Consider the following 18,117-nt stretch of genomic DNA (forward strand, 5'->3'; position numbering starts at 1 on the left):
GCGACCTTGGGTCGAACTGAACCAAGCCAAACCGGCTTGACCAGCTGGGATAAGAGATTTATGTTAATCTCCTATAGAGTTAAATAAGGTTATAGTATAGTTGGGTTATATCCGAATACTTATAAAAGGAAATAAGTTTTGGGATTTTAAGAAAACCTAACTTTTTCTCCCGAAAACCGAATCTCCTTCGCTCTTCTCCCTCGCGACGGCGCAAAGCTGCGGAGGAAACCTAGAGCGAGCTAGGGTTGGAGATTCCGGTGCCGGCGAGACTTGATTCCAGCCGTCCCTCATCCACGGTGGCTGTTCCCGACGGAGAGAAGCCCGAGAGCTCCGAGAACACGCCGGAAAAGCTGCTACCCGAGCCCTAGAAGCCCTCCTTCCCTTCTACTCGGTTGTAAGTGCAAGGACAAGCAAATGTGAGTTGCTACTCACTTGCAGTAGGAGAGGTTTTCGGATTTTGATTGAGAGTTTTCTCTTGTCTGGTTTCTTTCAGATGTTTTGAGGTTTATGATCTTGATGGATTCGGTTTTAATCTCCTTGCTATACAAAGAGTGTAACCAGCCCTTGCATTTAGCACTGAAAGTTTTAGTTTCTGGCCACTTCAATGACCATGAACGGATTTCTGTTAAGTGGCAGTCTTAGTTCCTTTCTTACTGTATTGAGTATGAAAAGGGTTGTAATTTAGCAATTCAGTGTAGGATTCCCTGAGAGGTACGAGCATGGACAACTCTTTTGCATCAAGCATTAGTTAGTTTTATTGTTTACTTAATGAACAAGAATAGACAAGTAGTGGAATGGTTAGGTGTTCTATTAAATCTTGTTTTAGGTTTACGAGTAGTTCAAGGATTATATTTTTCCTTCTTTGATTGTGGCAGCAGTAGAACCTTTTATTCCTGCCGTGAGCAGGATTAGTTTCTGATTCGATTTTTAGTTAGCAGTTCAGATTTGTATTCCTTTACTTTAAGTAGCATTCTGTTTTTTTACAACATGTTTAGAAGCCCTAAAGTAGCATTCCTTGCCCTATTTTTTACAGCATGTTTAGAAGACCTAAAGTAGCATTCCTTGCTGTTTTTTTTCAGTATGTTAGAAAGCTTAGAGTTTCATTCTTTTGCCCTGTTTTTACAGTGTGGTTAAAAGGCTTAAAGTTGCTTTCTTTTGTTTAGTTTATAGCATGATCAGTAAGCCCAAAGTTACTTGCTTTTACTCTATTTTTATAGCATGCAGATTTTTATAAGTAAAGTATGCAGATTTTTGATAGGCTTAATAGGCAGAGTTTTGGTTAAGCTTTGCATGCAGATTTATGTTAAGCTTTGTATACAGATTTTCAGTACGTAGGGTGTGTTCTAGCGCACACCAAGTGCTTGATAAAATGCTTAGCTCAATATAATGCTACAGTAGGCATTTTAATAGCTCAGTTAATGCAGTAGAAGCATTTAAAATAACTTATTTAGTCTTGCTTCAGCTTATATGGGACTACGGTCCAATGGGTGGGCTCCCACAGTCGCCTCTAGGTTTAGATAACCTAGTTCTAGGTTCAGATAACCTAGTTCTAGGCTCAGATAACCTAGTTAAAGCAAGGTAAGAAAATTAGCTATGAAACCAGTATTTTATTTTCAGCAGTGGCACTGTACTGGATATCCATTGGGTTGGGCTCCCACAGTCGTCCCTAGGTTTAGATAACCTAGTAAACCCTACTAGACTCGGAACTTGCAATCCCGGGTTTAGTTAGGGATGCGCGCACAACAAGTACAGTTGCCGGGCCCATCAGCAGCATGATTATTATTTTAATCTATTATGTAAATAGTTTTCAAAACTTCACAAATTAGTTATGTGAATACAAGTTAGACTCAGTTTAGCATTAATTAGTTTAGCTTAGGTATCAATTCAGTTTCTTAGATAATGAGTACTATATGATTAGCTTGATTATAGCTTTTAGGTATTCTTACATTTGATAAAGGCATGATTATACAATTCAAGACAATTGCTTAAGACGTTGATTATGAGTATTTCATTAGTTCCTTCATCTTATATTTATACTCGCTTAGTATTTCATTTAGTGTGATAATTTCTGTTGTGCATGAAAACAATGACTTGCTTTAATTAGCCAGTTGATTTCAATGTCGTATCAACATCTGCACAGTAGCAAATACATTAGTCACCTTCGAGGTATTTTATAAACGACATATCGAGTTTTGTGAGTAGGATAGCGCTCACTAAGCTTTTAGCTTATAGATACTATTTTCCTCCTACTGCAGATAAAGGAAAAAGCTAAAGTATAAGGAAGAAGGCGACAAGGAGGTGCTGTGACGGTGTGTGATGTGTGGACTATGGAGAGATCCAGAATTAGCTGGCAAAATTGTCAAGACTTTTCTTTTAGTTCTCTTTTAATGTTATATTGAAATTGAGTTTATTTCCGCATTTGTAGTTTGATATCTCCTATTGTTGGAGTGATATGGTTGTTTGCCATTGCTAGAGTAGTTTCATATTTTTATTGTGCTATTATACTGCGTGGTTGTGAAATTATATGTTCCAGCCGCCTGTGGCTGATTATACATGTTATGTATCCCAGTTTGGGGTCACCGGTACAGGGGAGACTCTGCCGAAATTTTTTGGTAGAGTTTCTATGTGATTTTTAATCATACCGGTTAAGTAGAGTTAGTAGTCAAGTAGCGTCCACCTTTAGAGAATAGTAGTAGTGTAGAAAGGTGGGTCGTTACACATCCTACTATTAACCTGCCTAAATTATGTATGACATGTGCATAATTAAACTAATACCAAATACACAGAGGCAAAACCCTAGCTCTGATACCAATTGCTGGTTGCTACTCGGAAAACCTAGAGGTTCCACTGTACAAAAATTTGTACAAAGGTCTGAACCTTTTCCTAGCTACCATGTGTTCTTTTAAATTAAATTTTGGATCGCCTGCGAAACTTAACACGTTTGATCCAAAACTTAATCTATTCGTTCTTTTAGGTTTTGACTTGGGTCTCCTGCGGAACTTAACACGTTCGACCCAAATCACCTTAAGTTATTAATTCCATTAAATATTAATTTCCATAATTGGTTCCCAGTACTGACGTGGCGAGGCACATGGCCTTCTTGGATAAGGGAGCAACCACCACCGACTAGACAAAACCTTTTATAGAAAGCTAATATTTAATTTCCTAAAATAACTTTAGGTTAACCGAAAAGAACAATCAAATCACAAGGATAAATAAAAAAAAAACACAACATCGAAAAACATATTCGAAATACTAGAACGTAAGCCTCTTGTATTTGGTATTATTTCCATAAATAACTAGTATGATGCGGAAAAGGAAAAACTACTAGTTATACCTTCTAGAAAGACCTCTTGATCTTCTATCGTATTCCTCTTCTAACCTCGGACGTTGTGTGGGCAACGATCTTCCGAGATGAGAAACCACCAACCACCTTCTTCTCCTCCTAGCTAGGTTCGGCCACAAAGAGAGAAGCTTCACCAAGGAAGAAAATCAAAACACTAACCAAGCTCCAAGAGATGCTCGCTTCCTTTCCTTCTTCTTCTTCTTCTCCAAGTAGTATCCGGCCACCACAAGAGCTCCAAGGAAAGAGAGGGGTTCGGCCACCACAAGAGGAAGAGTGGGAAAGGATGGCCGGCCACACCAAGGAACAAAAGAGGGAGAGAAATAATAGAGGTTGTGTCTCTTGAAGGCACCCTCACCCCTTCTTTTATATTCCTTGGGCTAGGCAAATTAGGAAATTTAATTACAATAAAATTTCCTCAATTTCCTTGACATGATTTAATTGAGAAAATAAAATAAAATTTCCCAATTGAAATCTTATGGTAGGCCAAATCAATTCGACAAGTTTCAATCAATAATTAAAACTTCCTAATTTGTTTCGTAAATTTTAAAAAATAAAATTTCTCTTCAAAATCTCTTCATGGTTGATAAAAGGAAATTTCTATAATTTTAATTTTACAACATGTGAATACTTTTTAAAGAGAAAATAAAATACCTCACCAATCTTCAAATAAGGAAAGAGATCTAATCTCTTTCTTTAATCTTTTGTAGATCTTTTACAAGAGAGATATTTTATTTTTAATTCTCTTTAATAAATTATATCTCCCACATAATAAAAATTAAAATCCCTTTTTAAATTAATTTGGCCGGCCCCCACTAGCTTGGGTTCAAGCTAGGGCCGGCCACCCAATTTTATACCTAGGCCGGCCTTGCTAACTTGGCCGGCCACCTAATGGTGGGTATGAAGGTGGGTATAGGTGGGTATAGACTTCATAAATAAGTGACTACGATAGGGACCGAGAGGAGGAATTGGTTTTGGTCTCCCGATAAAATTAAGCAACCCGTGTTCGCCCTGAACACACAACTTAATTTTATCAATAATAATTCATTCCACTAGAGAACTATTATTGAACTACCGCACCAATCCCATATTACATTTTGGACTCCTTCTTATTATGAGTGTGTTAGTCTCCCTATGTTTAAGATATCGAATGTCCACTAATTAAGTGAGTTACTGACAACTCATTTAATTAATATCTTAGTCCAAGAGTAGTACCACTCAACCTTATTATCATGTCGGACTAAGTCCACCTGCAGGGTTTAACATGACAATCCTTATGAGCTCCTCTTGAGGACATTATCAACCTAGTATCTCTAGGACACAGTTTCCTTCTATAATCAACAACACACACTATAAGTGATACCATTTCCCAACTTATCAGGCTTATTGATTTATCAAACTAAATCTCACCCATTGATAAATTAAAGAAATAAATATCAAATATATGTGCTTGTTATTATATTAGGATTAAGAGCACACACTTCCATAATAACTGAGGTCTTTATTTCTTTATAAAGTCAGTACAAAAGAAACGACCTCAAATGGTCCTACTCAATACACTCTGAGTGTACTAGTGTAATTATATAGTCAAGATAAACTAATACCTAATTACACTACGACCTTCTAATGGTTTGTTCCTTTCCATTTTGGTCGTGAGCTACTGTTTATAATTTATAAGGTACTGATAACATCATCTTCTGCATGTGACACCACATACTATGTTATCTACAATATAAATTAAATGAACAACTACAAACAAATGTAGACAATATGACCAAATGTGATTCTTTATACATAATGAATGTTTACAAAGCTTAGGCTTCCAGTATACACTCCAACATAACATTATTAATCCAAATCCACCCATGTTACAAAGTTGATTAAATATTTATTTCAGAGATCGGCTTCCAGGTTAAACATGGCGAGGCACTAGGCATTCTTGGTTATGGAAGCATCCACCACTTCCTAGACAAAGCCTTTCAATGAAATTTAATATTTAATCTCCTTATAGTAACCCTAGGTTTAACCATTAAGAACAATCAAATCACAAGATTGAAAAAAAAAATCGAATCATAAATTCGAAACCTAGAATCGTTAGCCTCTTGTGTTTGGTATTTCAAAATCCATACAAAGAAATCTAGTATGATGCAGAATAAGATAGCTGGTTATACTTTTCTTTGTAGCTTATAGACCTCACGATCTTCTATTGTATTCCTCTTCTTATCTTGGACGTCGTGTGGGTGACGATCTACAAAGATGAGACTCCACCAAAACTTTCTTCTTCCTCCCAAGTTTCTGCCACCAACAATTTCCTAGAGATGAAGAACTTCGGCCACCAACCAAGCTCCAAGGGATGCTAAGAAACAATGCCTCCTTCTTCTATCCTTCTTCCTCTAACAAGATCTGGCCACCAAAAGCTCCAAGAGATGTGATGCCGCCGTCCTCCAAGGAAGAAAAGAAGAGGATGAGCAAGAGAAGAGGGCCTACCACCACCAAGGAAAAGAGAGGAGAGGAATAATAGATACATTATTGTAAGGTGAGGCACTTCTACCTTCTCTTTTATATTCCTTGGTCTTGACAAATAAGGAAAGTTTTATTTAAAATTTCCTTATTTTCCTTGCCAATAAAAGAAAATTTAATTAAAATTTTCGTTTAATCTTGCTATGGCCGACCACCTTATTGAGCTCAAATCAAGGAAAGTTTTTCACACAAAATTGAAACTTCCTTATTTGTTTCCGGAAATTTTTAAAATAAAAATTTCTCTTTTAAATTCCCTTCATTGTTGGTTATAAAAGGAAACTTTTATAAATTAAAATCTCTCTTTTAAAACATGTGGATGGTTATAAGGAATTTTTTTTTCCAAAATTAAAATCTTCCTTTTCAACTACAAATAAGGAAAGATATCAAATCTTTCTTTTAATCTTTTGTAGAAAGTTATAAAAGGAAAGATTTATAATTTTAAAAATCTCTTTTAAAACCATGAGGATGGTTAAAAAAGGAAAGTTTTATCAAAAATTAAAATCTTCTTTTTAACTACAAATAAGGAAAAATATCAAATCTTTCTCTTAATTTTTTATAAAAAGCTATACAAGGAAAGACTTGAATTTTAAACTTTCTTTCAAAACCATGGTTTCCACATAAGAAAAGATTTTAAAAAATAAAACTCCTTTTAATCTAATATGGCCGGCCACCCTACTTGGGCTCCAAGCAAGGACCGACCACCACTTGAACCCAACTAGTCTTGGTTTGGCCGACCCTAGCTTGGGCTCCAAGCTAGGCTTGGCAGGCCACCTTAAGGTGGGTAAGAAGTTGGGTTTGGTGGATATAAGACTTTATAAATAAGAGGCTACAATAGGGACCGAGAGGAGGAATTGGTTTTGGTCTCCCGATAAGCTTGAGCTTCCCGTGTTTGGCCTGAACACCCAACTCAAGTTCATCAATAATATCTCATTCCACTAAAGAGTTATTATTGCACTACCGCACCAATCTCGTATTACTATATGGGCTCCTTCTTATCATGAGTGCGTTAGTCTTCCTGTGTTTAAGATATAGAATGCCCACTAATTAAATGAGTTCCTGACAACTCACTTAATTAATATCTAGCTCCAAGAGTAGTACCACTCAACCTTTTGTCATGTCAGACTAAGTCCACCTGCAGAGTTTACGTAACAATCCTTATGAGCTCCTCTTGGGGACATCATCAACCTAAATTGCTAGGACACAGTTTCCTTCTATAATCAACAACACACACTATAAATAATATTATATCTCAACTTATCGAGCATCTTGATTTATCGAACTAAATCTCACCCACTGATAAATTAAAGAAATAAATACTAAATATATGCGCTTGTTATTATATCAGGATTAAGAGCGCACACTTCCATAATAAAAAAGGTGTTGTTCTTTTATGAGTCAGTACAAAAAGAAATTATCTTAAATGGTCCTGCTCAATACACTCAGAGTATACTAGTGTAATTTTATAGTCAAGATAAACTAATACCAAATTACACTACGACTATTCCAATGGTTTATTCCTATCCATCTTAGTCGTGAGCTACTATTTATAATTTATAAGGAATTGATAACATGATCTTTTGTGTGTGACACCACACATCATGTTATCTACAATATAAATTAATTGAACAACTACACTTAGCATATAAATGTAGATATTTGACCAATGTGATTCTTTATAAATGTTTATACAAAAAGCTAGGCTTTTAGTATACATTCCAACACTCCTCTAGGTCCCTATTGTAGCCTCTTATATAAAGCCTTATATCCACCCAAAGCCCAGCTTCTTAGCCTAAGCTAGGGTCGGCCAAGCCTTGCTTGGTATCCAAGCAAGGGGTTGGCCAAGCCAAGCTTGGAGCCCAAGCTAGGGCCGGCCAAGCCTTGCTTGGTGCCCAAGCAAGGGGCCGACCACACATAAATTAGAAAAGGAAGTTTTATTTTTTGTTAAAATCTTTACTTTATAGAGATCCATTAAAAAGATTTAAAAGAATGATTTTAATTATAAAACTTTTCTTTTTTAGATCGGGTACAAAAGGAAATAATAGGAGTTTTTATCTTGTTAAATCTTTCCTTTTATAGAGATCCATAAAAGAGATTTAAACAAGAGATTTTAATTATTGAAATCTTTTCTTTTATAGACATCCACAAAAGGATATAAAAGAGAGATTTTAATTTTATAAAACATTCCTTTTATAGCTATCCACAAAATGGATTTTAAAAGAGAGATTTTAATTTTGGTTTAAAATCTTTCCTTGTTTGATGATAAGGGTGTGGCCGGCCATGATAGAGGAATAAAAGGAAGTTTTAATTTTGTTTTAAAACTTTTTTTTTTTTTGCATTCACCAAGGATTATAAAAGAAGAGGAGGAGGTTGTAACGACCCAATTTTCCCTATTTCAAGTTCTAAAAGTCCATAAAAATATTTGGAAATACTTTTAAAATATTCTAGAGATTTTTAGAAATTTTTAGAGTATTTTTACGTAATTTTTGGAGGTCGTTTAGTAGGGTTACAAAAATAAAGAAGTTTTAAAAAAAAATATTGAAGGTGAGATTCAAACCCACGATCTCGGGTTGGACTGACCCAAGCAAAACTGGCCCAACCAGCTGAGCTAAACGGTTTTGTTAACCTTTTATGGTGAGAACTAAGTTTATAGCATAGTTAATGATTAGGGAATAAATTGGGAAAAAGTGCGCGGCTGAGGGATTGAAGCCGAGACCCTGGACTCGGTTAAAACCCAGCCAACCAACCGAGCTGCGCTCGATTTGTTAATCAGATATGGGAATCAATTGATTTAAAGCATAGTTATAATTATAACCGAGTATAAGAAAAGAAATTAGGTTTTTATTTTTCGGAAAACCTAAAATTTCTCTCTAAATTCCCTTCTCCTCTCGCGACGGCGCCGAGTTCCTTCTCCAAGCGATTTCTGCTCGGGCGAAAGAGGCGGCGGAGCTAAGTTTCCTTTCTCCGGCGCCGGTCAAGGGGTGTTCCCGCGAGATCCTCACACGTTCGTGGCCATCTCGTCGAGGGGAGCACGCGAACGCGAGGAAACGCCGAATTTGGAGCTCACCCGAAACCCTAGCACCTCTCTTTCTCGGTTGTAAGTCCAAGAATCGTCGGTGAGTTGCTTCTTACCTGCAGTAGGAGTGGTTCCACGATATTGATCTTCTCTTTTTGTTTGGTTTCGGAACTTGCTGTTGTATTTGGATTTACTGCCGTGAACCAGAATTGATTTCCTTTGCATTTTGGTTGTAACCTGCCTAAGGATTTCTGTATTTTTGTGAGGATTGATGGGTTAAAGGGTTCTGCCGTGAGGTTGAAAGGAAGAAGATGGAGAAGGAAAATTAAGGGAGAAGTGTGAGGAGCATTTAGCTCCTTTTGGTAACCTGCCGTGCCTCAAAAAAATTCCGGGAGGAATTGTATGCTGTGATTTTATGGATTAGGGCAATGGGCAAAAACGAGTTATATGTTTAATAGCAGTAATTAGTTTTCCTTGCTACAGGGTATCACAATTCAATTTGTTGGACTGGAAAAAAATGAAAGAATTAATTAGATTAATATGTGGCAATTGTTTTTCTTCTTCACTGCTGTAGCACGTGATAGGAGGAATAAATGTCGTAGTAATTGATTCTTTTTGTCTTCTCGTTGTGGTAACGATCATGAAAAGATTTAGTTTCGTTTGAGCATATAGCTTAATAAGTATGCACTGCGGGGTGAATTAGAAATTCTGTATTTACCACTTAGCAAGCATGAACAACCTCTTAATTATGGAGTTCGGCTTTTATAATAAAGCTTACAATTTGCCCTGCCATGGAACAAAATTGTCCAGTACATTAAGCTTACAGATTTGTGTTTTCCTCTTTGCAATTCATTAACAGGGGCAGTCCATATATAATGAGTATTACAATTTAGTTTTTCCTTGCTATTAGTAAAGCATGAGAAATTTTTCATTTGCTAATAATTAAGCATGATTAGTTCCCTTTGCCATTAGATGTGCACGGTGATACTTTCTAGTCTCTTTTACTATTAGAATATCTTGAGCATGCAGTTATTAGTTTCTTTGCTATTACATAAGCATGAGTTTCTATCTTTAAGAACTATAAGCAAGAAAGACTAAGGTTTAGACTTGATTTCAATTCCAGAAGATTGAATATCAAAAGCGCACACAAGGTGTTTGCTTAAATGCCAAGTAAGGGCAAGTATAAAGAAGTTATAGTTAAAAAAAGAAAGTATTTTACTTTTAAAGGGCATGTACCGGACACAAGGTCCAAGGGATGGGCTCCAAGATGCCCCTAGGCACAAGGCCTAGAAGTTCCTTAGTAGTTTCGGGATTAGCTACCTCGACTCTTATTAAGGATGCGCGCAAAAATGCCGGGCCCAAAAGAAGTTTATTATTATTTTGAAGTATTAAAGTATAAGTTTTGAAACAAATGAAACAAGCTTCAAATATGTTTAGAATTAGAAAGTTTAGTTCTTGATGTTTGAAGCATTCAGTAGTAGTTTTATTTGTTTCTTGCTATTAGATTATTCAGCATGTTTAGTTTTATTTGCTTACAGCATGCTGTTATAGTTTTATTCTTATGAGCATGTTTAGTTTTACATGTTTAGTAGCTTTACATGTTTAGTAGTTTTACATGTTTAGTAGCTTTACATGTTTAGTAGCTTTCCATGTTTAGTATGCTTCCCTTATTGGTTTATGAGCATGTTTAGCTATACATGTTTAGTATTTCAGTTAGCATGATTCCTTTGCTATTTATGAGCATGAGTAATTTTATATGTTAGTATTCAGTTTTAGCATGTTTTTGTTTATATACATGCATATCGAGTTTTTGTGAGTAGATAGCGCTCACTAAGCTTTATGCTTATAGACTGCATTTCCTCCTACTGCAAATAAAGGGAAAGAAAAGATTTAGCAAGGAAGGCGACAAGGTGGTGGTGATGAAGGTGTGTGATGGCTGGACTATGGGGAGATCAAGAGTTTGCTAAGGAATTATTAAGACATTTCTGTTTAGAGTTCTTTAGTTTTCTTTTAATGCTATTATGAGTCAATATTGTATTTAAGTTTATTCCGTGTTTGTAGTTGGGTTCTATTGATGGAGTGATATTGATGTTTGCTATTGATAGGGTAGTTTCTTTCTTTTATTTGTGATATTATACTGCGTGGTTGTGAAGATATATGTTCCAGCCGCCTGTGGCTGAGTATATTATGCTTGTATTATGGGAAATGGTCACCGGTACAGGGGAGACTCTGTCGAAATTTTTCGGTAGGGTTTTCCTAGAGATTTTTAATAAACCGGTTAAGTAGAGTAGTAGATAAGTAACGGTCACTCTTAGAGAGTAGTAGTAGTAGTAAGAAGGGTGGTCGTTACAGTTGGTATCAGAGCAGTTCCCATTCTCCAGCATCACCCACACATCAGCATCATCCTTGCCGTCTTCAAGTAAGAAAGTCTTTAAGTTTTTCCTTTTATGCTTCTTTATTATTTGCAGTATGGAGAAATTACTTATATGTGCTTCTGTAAGATAGAAGTTTGTTTCTCTTTTATTCATATACCTAAGTTTGGTTAGAAAGGATAAAGAATATATCAAGTTTTTCTTTCTTTGCATAATTAGATGTCAAGAAGAGGACGCCCCCGCACCGCTCGTACTGAGGACCAGGCTCAGGAGAACGAAGAGCCCAGAGCAGCTGAACCAAATCTCGCTGAAGTTGTTGCTCAACTCCAGAGACAAGTAGCAGAGCAACAGCAAGTGATCGTCAATCTGATGGCGAATCAGCAACCAGTTCCTCCCACACCTCCAACAATAACTGTGGAGACTCCAGTGGTAACTGAGGTTCCACCAGCTGCCCAGGGAGTCGTCACAGCACCCCAGAGACAAGAAGCCTACCTCATACAGTGGCTAAAACTGAAACCAGAGAGCTTCTCAGGCACGACTGAGCCCTGGGATGCCCAGGCTTGGTTCAAAACACTGGAGAGCACCATGGAGCTTCTTGACTGGCCAGAAGTCAAGAAGGTCAAGTGTGCCTCCTTTTGCCTGACTGGAGACGCACGTATGTGGTGGGAGAGAGTCAAAAGCAAGAGGGCAGTCAATCAGATGAGATGGATTGATTTTGAGACAGAGATCTACGACGAGTTCTTCCGCCAAAGGATCACCAATAAGCACTACGAGGAGTTTATGGAGTTCAGACAGGGTGATCTGACAGTGGAGGAAGCAGTTAAAAGATTCAATAGGCTAGCTCGTATCTGCCCAGAGCTAGTAAGCATGGAGAAGGAACGAGTCAGACTGATGCTCAGGATGCTGAAGCCAGTGATAGCACTTAATGTGAGTAGTGGAGCTCATCAACCTCAGACTGGCGAAGAGTTAGTCAGCAGAGCATTAGTCGCTGAGCACTATCTGGACAGCATCAGGGCACAACGAGTGCAGCATAAGCCAGTCAAGATCGAAGACAAGACAGCTGGCAATCAGAAACCTCAAGCAAATAAGCAGCACTGGAAGGGTAAAGGTAGCAAGAGAAAGCAGTGGAACTCAGGAGGTAACCAGAAGGGGGGACCAGCAAACAAGCAGACTAAGTTCCCTCCCTGTTCTAAATGTGGGAAAATACATCCAGGAGTCTGTCTTTTGGGTAAGACTGGATGTTATTCGTGTGGGCAGGAAGGACATATGGCTAGGGAGTGTCCTAACAAGCTCAAAGCACCTTAGCCACAACAAATACAATATGGAGGCAAGCCTCAGTTACATTACATGCCTGCAACTCTGGAAGGACCTCAGGTCAGTCAAGGAAGGTTGGAAGCTCCACCAATTCCAGCCAATGCCAGAGTATTCTCCCTCACTAAAGAGGAAGCTGCTAGTGCCTCCACGGTCGTAACAAGTCAAGTAGTTATTTTTCAGCATATAGCTACTGCACTATTTGATACTGGGGCGACCCATTCTTTTGTATCCATACCTTTTGCCAAAGAATTACAGGTACCTACAGAAAGCATGAATTCCAAGTTCCTGACAACCCTACCTTCTGGGGAAGTCATGGAATCTAGTCAGTGGCTTCGGTCTGTACCAGTCAGAATTTCAGACCGAGAGCTATGTGTTAATCTGGTAGTCCTCGCTATGCAGGATTTCGATATCATTTTGGGTATGGATTTCCTCAGCAAGTACAGTGCTTCAGTGGACTGCCGCAGAAGAAAAGTGATCTTTAGTCCAGAAGGTGAACCATCCTTTGAATTTACAGGAGTGCCAAAGAGGAAGACTCAGAAATTTCTCTCTTCCCTCACAGCTCACCAGATGCTAGCTAAAGGGTGTGCTGGTTTTCTTGCATGCATTGTGAGTACCAAGGAAGAAGAAAGACCTAAGCAGGAGGAAGTTCGGGTAGTCTGTGAGTATCCAGAGGTATTTCCAGAAGAGCTACCTGGACTACCTCCCAACAGAGAAGTGGAGTTTGAGATTGAACTGGTTCCTAGTACCGGTCCAATTTCAAAAGCTCCATATCGCATGTCTCCAGCAGAGCTAAAAGAGTTACAAGAGCAACTTCAGGAGCTACTTGACAAGGGCTTCATTCGCCCTAGTCACTCACCATGGGGAGCTCCTGTGTTGTTTGTCAAGAAGAAGGATGGATCTGTGCGGATGTGCATAGATTATAGAGCTTTGAATCAAGTGAACATCAAGAACAAGTATCCACTGCCCAGGATCGATGATTTATTTGATCAATTGAAAGGTGCAACAGTGTTCTCCAAGATAGATCTGCGCTCTGGGTACCATCAGTTGAAAGTGAAGGAGAGTGATATACCCAAAACAGCTTTCAGGACCAGATACGGACACTACGAATTAGTAGTCATGCCTTTTGGTGTGACTAATGCACCTGCAGTCTTCATGGACTTGATGAATGGAGTGTTCAGAGAATACCTTGACAAGTTTGTCATTGTGTTCATCGACGACATTCTAGTCTATTCCAGAACTTCAGAGGAGCATGACACGCACTTGAGAATAGTCCTACAGACCCTTCAGCAAAAGCAGCTCTATGCTAAATTCTCAAAGTGCGAGTTCTGGTTGGAGCAGGTGGCGTTTCTAGGTCACATCATTTCTAAAGAAGGCATTCAAGTGGATCCAGCCAAAGTAGAAGCGGTTAGCAATTGGAAGAGACCCAAGAATGCCAGGGAGATCAGAAGCTTCCTTGGTTTAGCTGGGTATTACAGGAAATTCGTGGAAGACTTTTCCCGAATAGCCTCTCCACTTACAACCCTCACCAGGAAGAACAAGAAGTTTGAATGGTCAGACAAATGTGAGCAGAGTTTTCAAGAACTCAAGAAGAGACTGACCAGTGCTCCCATTCTGACTGTTCCAGAGAGTGACAAGAGTTTTGACATCTACAGTGATGCTTCCAAGATGGGCTTAGGAGCTGTACTCATGCAGGAAGGAAAAGTTATAGCTTATGCTTCCAGACAACTCAAAGACTACAAGAAGAACTATCCCACTCATGATCTTGAGTGGCAATGTGGTCTTTGCCGAAACTCGCGACATTACAGATGGAGTCCAGCAGAATCTTCATGCACCACCGAGTCTTAAGTACTTTTTCACCGGAAGGACTTAAACATGAGACAGTGGCTAGAGTTGGTCAAAGATTATGACCGTGAAATCCTCTATCACCGGTAAAGCTAATAAAGTGGCGGATGCACTAAGCGTAAAATCGGCATCCCCGATGTCCCCATAATTAGCCGCCACTCTGTATGAGTTATCAGATTTCGGACTTGAAATTATTTATGGGCAATTCTCTGCATTGACCTTAGAGTCAACCCTACTCGAGGATATACAGAGAAAGCAAAGTGGAGATCTTGATATCCAAAAGATCAAGCAAGGGATACAGGAAGAAGGAAATTCGGAGTTTCGAGTATCAGACAGTGGAATTCTTTATCAGGGGAGTCGCCTTTGTGTTCCCAATGATGAAGAGCTGAGAAAGAAAATTTTGGAAGAAGCTCATAGTACACCTTATTCCATGCATCCTGGTTCTACCAAGATGTACCAAGACGTGAAACAGAAGTTCTGGTGGTCTGGACTCAAAAGAGATGTAGCTAAATATGTCAGTACCTACCTGACATGTCAGAGGGTCAAAGCAGAACACCAGAGACCAGGAGGAGTTCTACAACCTCTTCCAATACCAGAGTGGAAGTGGGAAGACATATCCATGGACTTTATAGTAGGTCTCCCAAGAACCACAAATGGATATGATGCGATATGGGTGATAGTGGACAGATTGACCAAGTCTGCTCATTTTCTAGCCATCAGGGTGTCTCACTCTATAGAGCAGTTGGCACAGCTGTATGTTAAAGAGGTGATCAGACTTCACGGAGTTCCTAAATCTATTGTTTCTGATAGAGATGGGCGCTTCACCTCTCACTTTTGGGAGTGTGTTCAGAATGCACTAGGCACCAAACTGAAGTTCAGCACAGCTTTCCATCCACAGACTGATGGACAGACAGAGCGAGTAAATCAGATTCTAGAAGATATGCTCAGAGCTAGTGCGCTAGATTTCAAGGGAAGTTGGTGCAAGTACCTGTGCTTAGCTGAATTTGCCTACAACAATAGCTATCAGGCCACCATCAAAATGGCACCATATGAAGCGTTGTATGGCAGGAAGTGCAGATCACCCATTTGCTGGAAAGAAGCAGGTGAAAGAAGAGAAATGGAAGTGGAGCTGGGCATTCAGACAGAACTGATAGATGAGACTACTCAGGCTATCCAGAAGATCAGACAGAGAATTGAGACTGCCCAGAGTAGACAGAAGAGTTATGCTGACACACGTCGTAGGCCAATTGAATTCCAAGTAGGGGATTCAGAATTTCTCAAGGTCGCTCCTATGAAGGGAGTGATGAGATTTGGCAAGAAGGGCAAATTAAGTCCTCGTTATGTAGGACCTTACTTGATCACAGAAAGGATTGGGAAAGTAGCTTACAAGCTGGATTTACCACAAGACATGTCAGCAATACACAATGTATTTCATGTCTCCATGCTAAAGAAGTGTCTCCATGACCCGAGCCAAATGATTCAGCCTCAGACAGTGCAGATCCAAGAGGATCTTAGTTTTGAGAGCAGACCTACACAGATAGTGGACAGAGCGGTCAAGAGACTAAGAAATAAAGAAGTGCCACTAGTGAGAGTTATCTGGCAGAACCAGAAGCACGAGGAAGTCACTTGGGAGCGGGAGGACAGTATGAGACAGAAGTATCCAGAGCTATTCTAAGTTCGAGGACGAACTTTTTATAAGGTATGGGGAATTGTAACGACCCAATTTTCCCTATTTCAAGTTCTAAAAGTCCATAAAAATATTTGGAAATACTTTTAAAATATTCTAGAGATTTTTAGGAATTTTTAGAGTATTTTTACGTAATTTTTGGAGGTCGTTTAGTAGGGTTACAAAAAGAAAGAAGTTTTAAAAAAAAATGTTGAAGGTGAGATTCAAACCCACGATCTCGGGTTGGACTGACCCAAGCAAAACCAGCCCCAACCAGCTGAGCTAAACGGTTTTGTTAACCTTTTATGGTGAGAACTAAGTTTATAGCATAGTTAATGATTAGGGAATAAATTGGGAAAAAGTGCGCGGCTGAGGGATTGAAGCCGAGACCCTGGACTCGGTTAAAACCCAGCCAACCAACCGAGCTGCGCTTGATTTGTTAATCAGATATGGGAATCAATTGATTTAAAGCATAGTTATAATTATAACCGAGTATAAGAAAAGAAATTAGGTTTTTATTTTCTGGAAAACCTAAAATTTCTCTCTAAATTCCCTTCTCCTCTCGCGACGGCGCCGAGTTCCTTCTCCAAGCGATTTCTGCTCGGGCGAAAGAGGCGGCGGAGCTAAGTTTCCTTTCTCCGGCGCCGGTCAAGGGGTGTTCCCGCGAGATCCTCACACGTTCGTGGCCATCTCGTCGAGGGGAGCACGCGCACGCGAGGAAACGCCGAATTTGGAGCTCACCCGAAACCCTAGCACCTCTCTTTCTCGGTTGTAAGTCCAAGAATCGTCGGTGAGTTGCTTCTCACCTGCAGTAGGAGTGGTTCCGCGATATTGATCTTCTCTTTTTGTTTGGTTTCGGAACTTGCTGTTGTATTTGGATTTACTGCCATGAACCTGAATTGATTTCCTTTGCATTTTGGTTGTAACCTGCCTAAAGATTTCTGTATTTCTGTGAGGATTGATGGGTTAAAGGGTTCTGCCGTGAGGTTGAAAGGAAGAAGATGGAGAAGGAAAATTAAGGGAGAAGTGTGAGGAGCATTTAGCTCCTTTTGGTAACCTGCCGTGCCTCAAAAAAATTCCGGGAGGAATTGTATGCTGTGATTTTATGGATTAGGGCAATGGGCAAAAACGAGTTACTTGTTTAATAGCAGTAATTAGTTTTCCTTGCTACAGGGTATCACAATTCAATTTGTTGGACTGGAAAAAAATGAAAGAATTAATTAGATTAGTATGTGGCAATTGTTTTTCTTCTTCACTGCTGTAGCACGTGATAGGAGGAATAAATGTCGTAGTAATTGATTCTTTTTGTCTTCTCGTTGTGGTACCGATCATGAAAAGATTTAGTTTCGTTTGAGCATATAGCTTAATAAGTATGCACTGTCGGGTGAATTAGAAATTCTGTATTTACCACTTAGCAAGCATGAACAACCTCTTAATTATGGAGTTCGGCTTTTATAATAAAGCTTACAATTTGCCCTGCCATGGAACAAAATTGTCCAGTACATTAAGCTTACAGATTTGTGTTTTCCTCTTTGCAATTCATTAACAGGGGCAGTCCATATATAATGAGTATTACAGTTTAGTTTTTCCTTGCTATTAGTAAAGCATGAGAAATTTTTCATTTGCTAATAATTAAGCATGATCAGTTCCCTTTGCCATTAGATGTGCATGGTGATACTTTCTAGTCTCTTTTACTATTAGAATATCTTGAGCATGCAGTTATTAGTTTCTTTGCTATTACATAAGCATGAGTTTCTATCTTTAAGAACTATAAGCAAGAAAGACTAAGGTTTAGACTTGATTCCAATTCCAGAAGATTGAATATCAAAAGCGCACACAAGGTGTTTGCTTAAATGCCAAGTAAGGGCAAGTATAAAGAAGTTATAGTTAAAAAAAGAAAGTATTTTACTTTTAAAGGGCATGTACCGGACATAAGGTCCAAGGGATGGGCTCCAAGATGCCCCTAGGCACAAGGCCTAGAAGTTCCTTAGTAGTTTCGGGATTAGCTACCTCGACTCTTATTAAGGATGCGCGCAAAAAGTTGGTA

This window comes from Zingiber officinale, chromosome 10B (assembly GCF_018446385.1).
Source record: "Zingiber officinale cultivar Zhangliang chromosome 10B, Zo_v1.1, whole genome shotgun sequence".
NCBI classification, from domain to species: domain Eukaryota; kingdom Viridiplantae; phylum Streptophyta; class Magnoliopsida; order Zingiberales; family Zingiberaceae; genus Zingiber; species Zingiber officinale.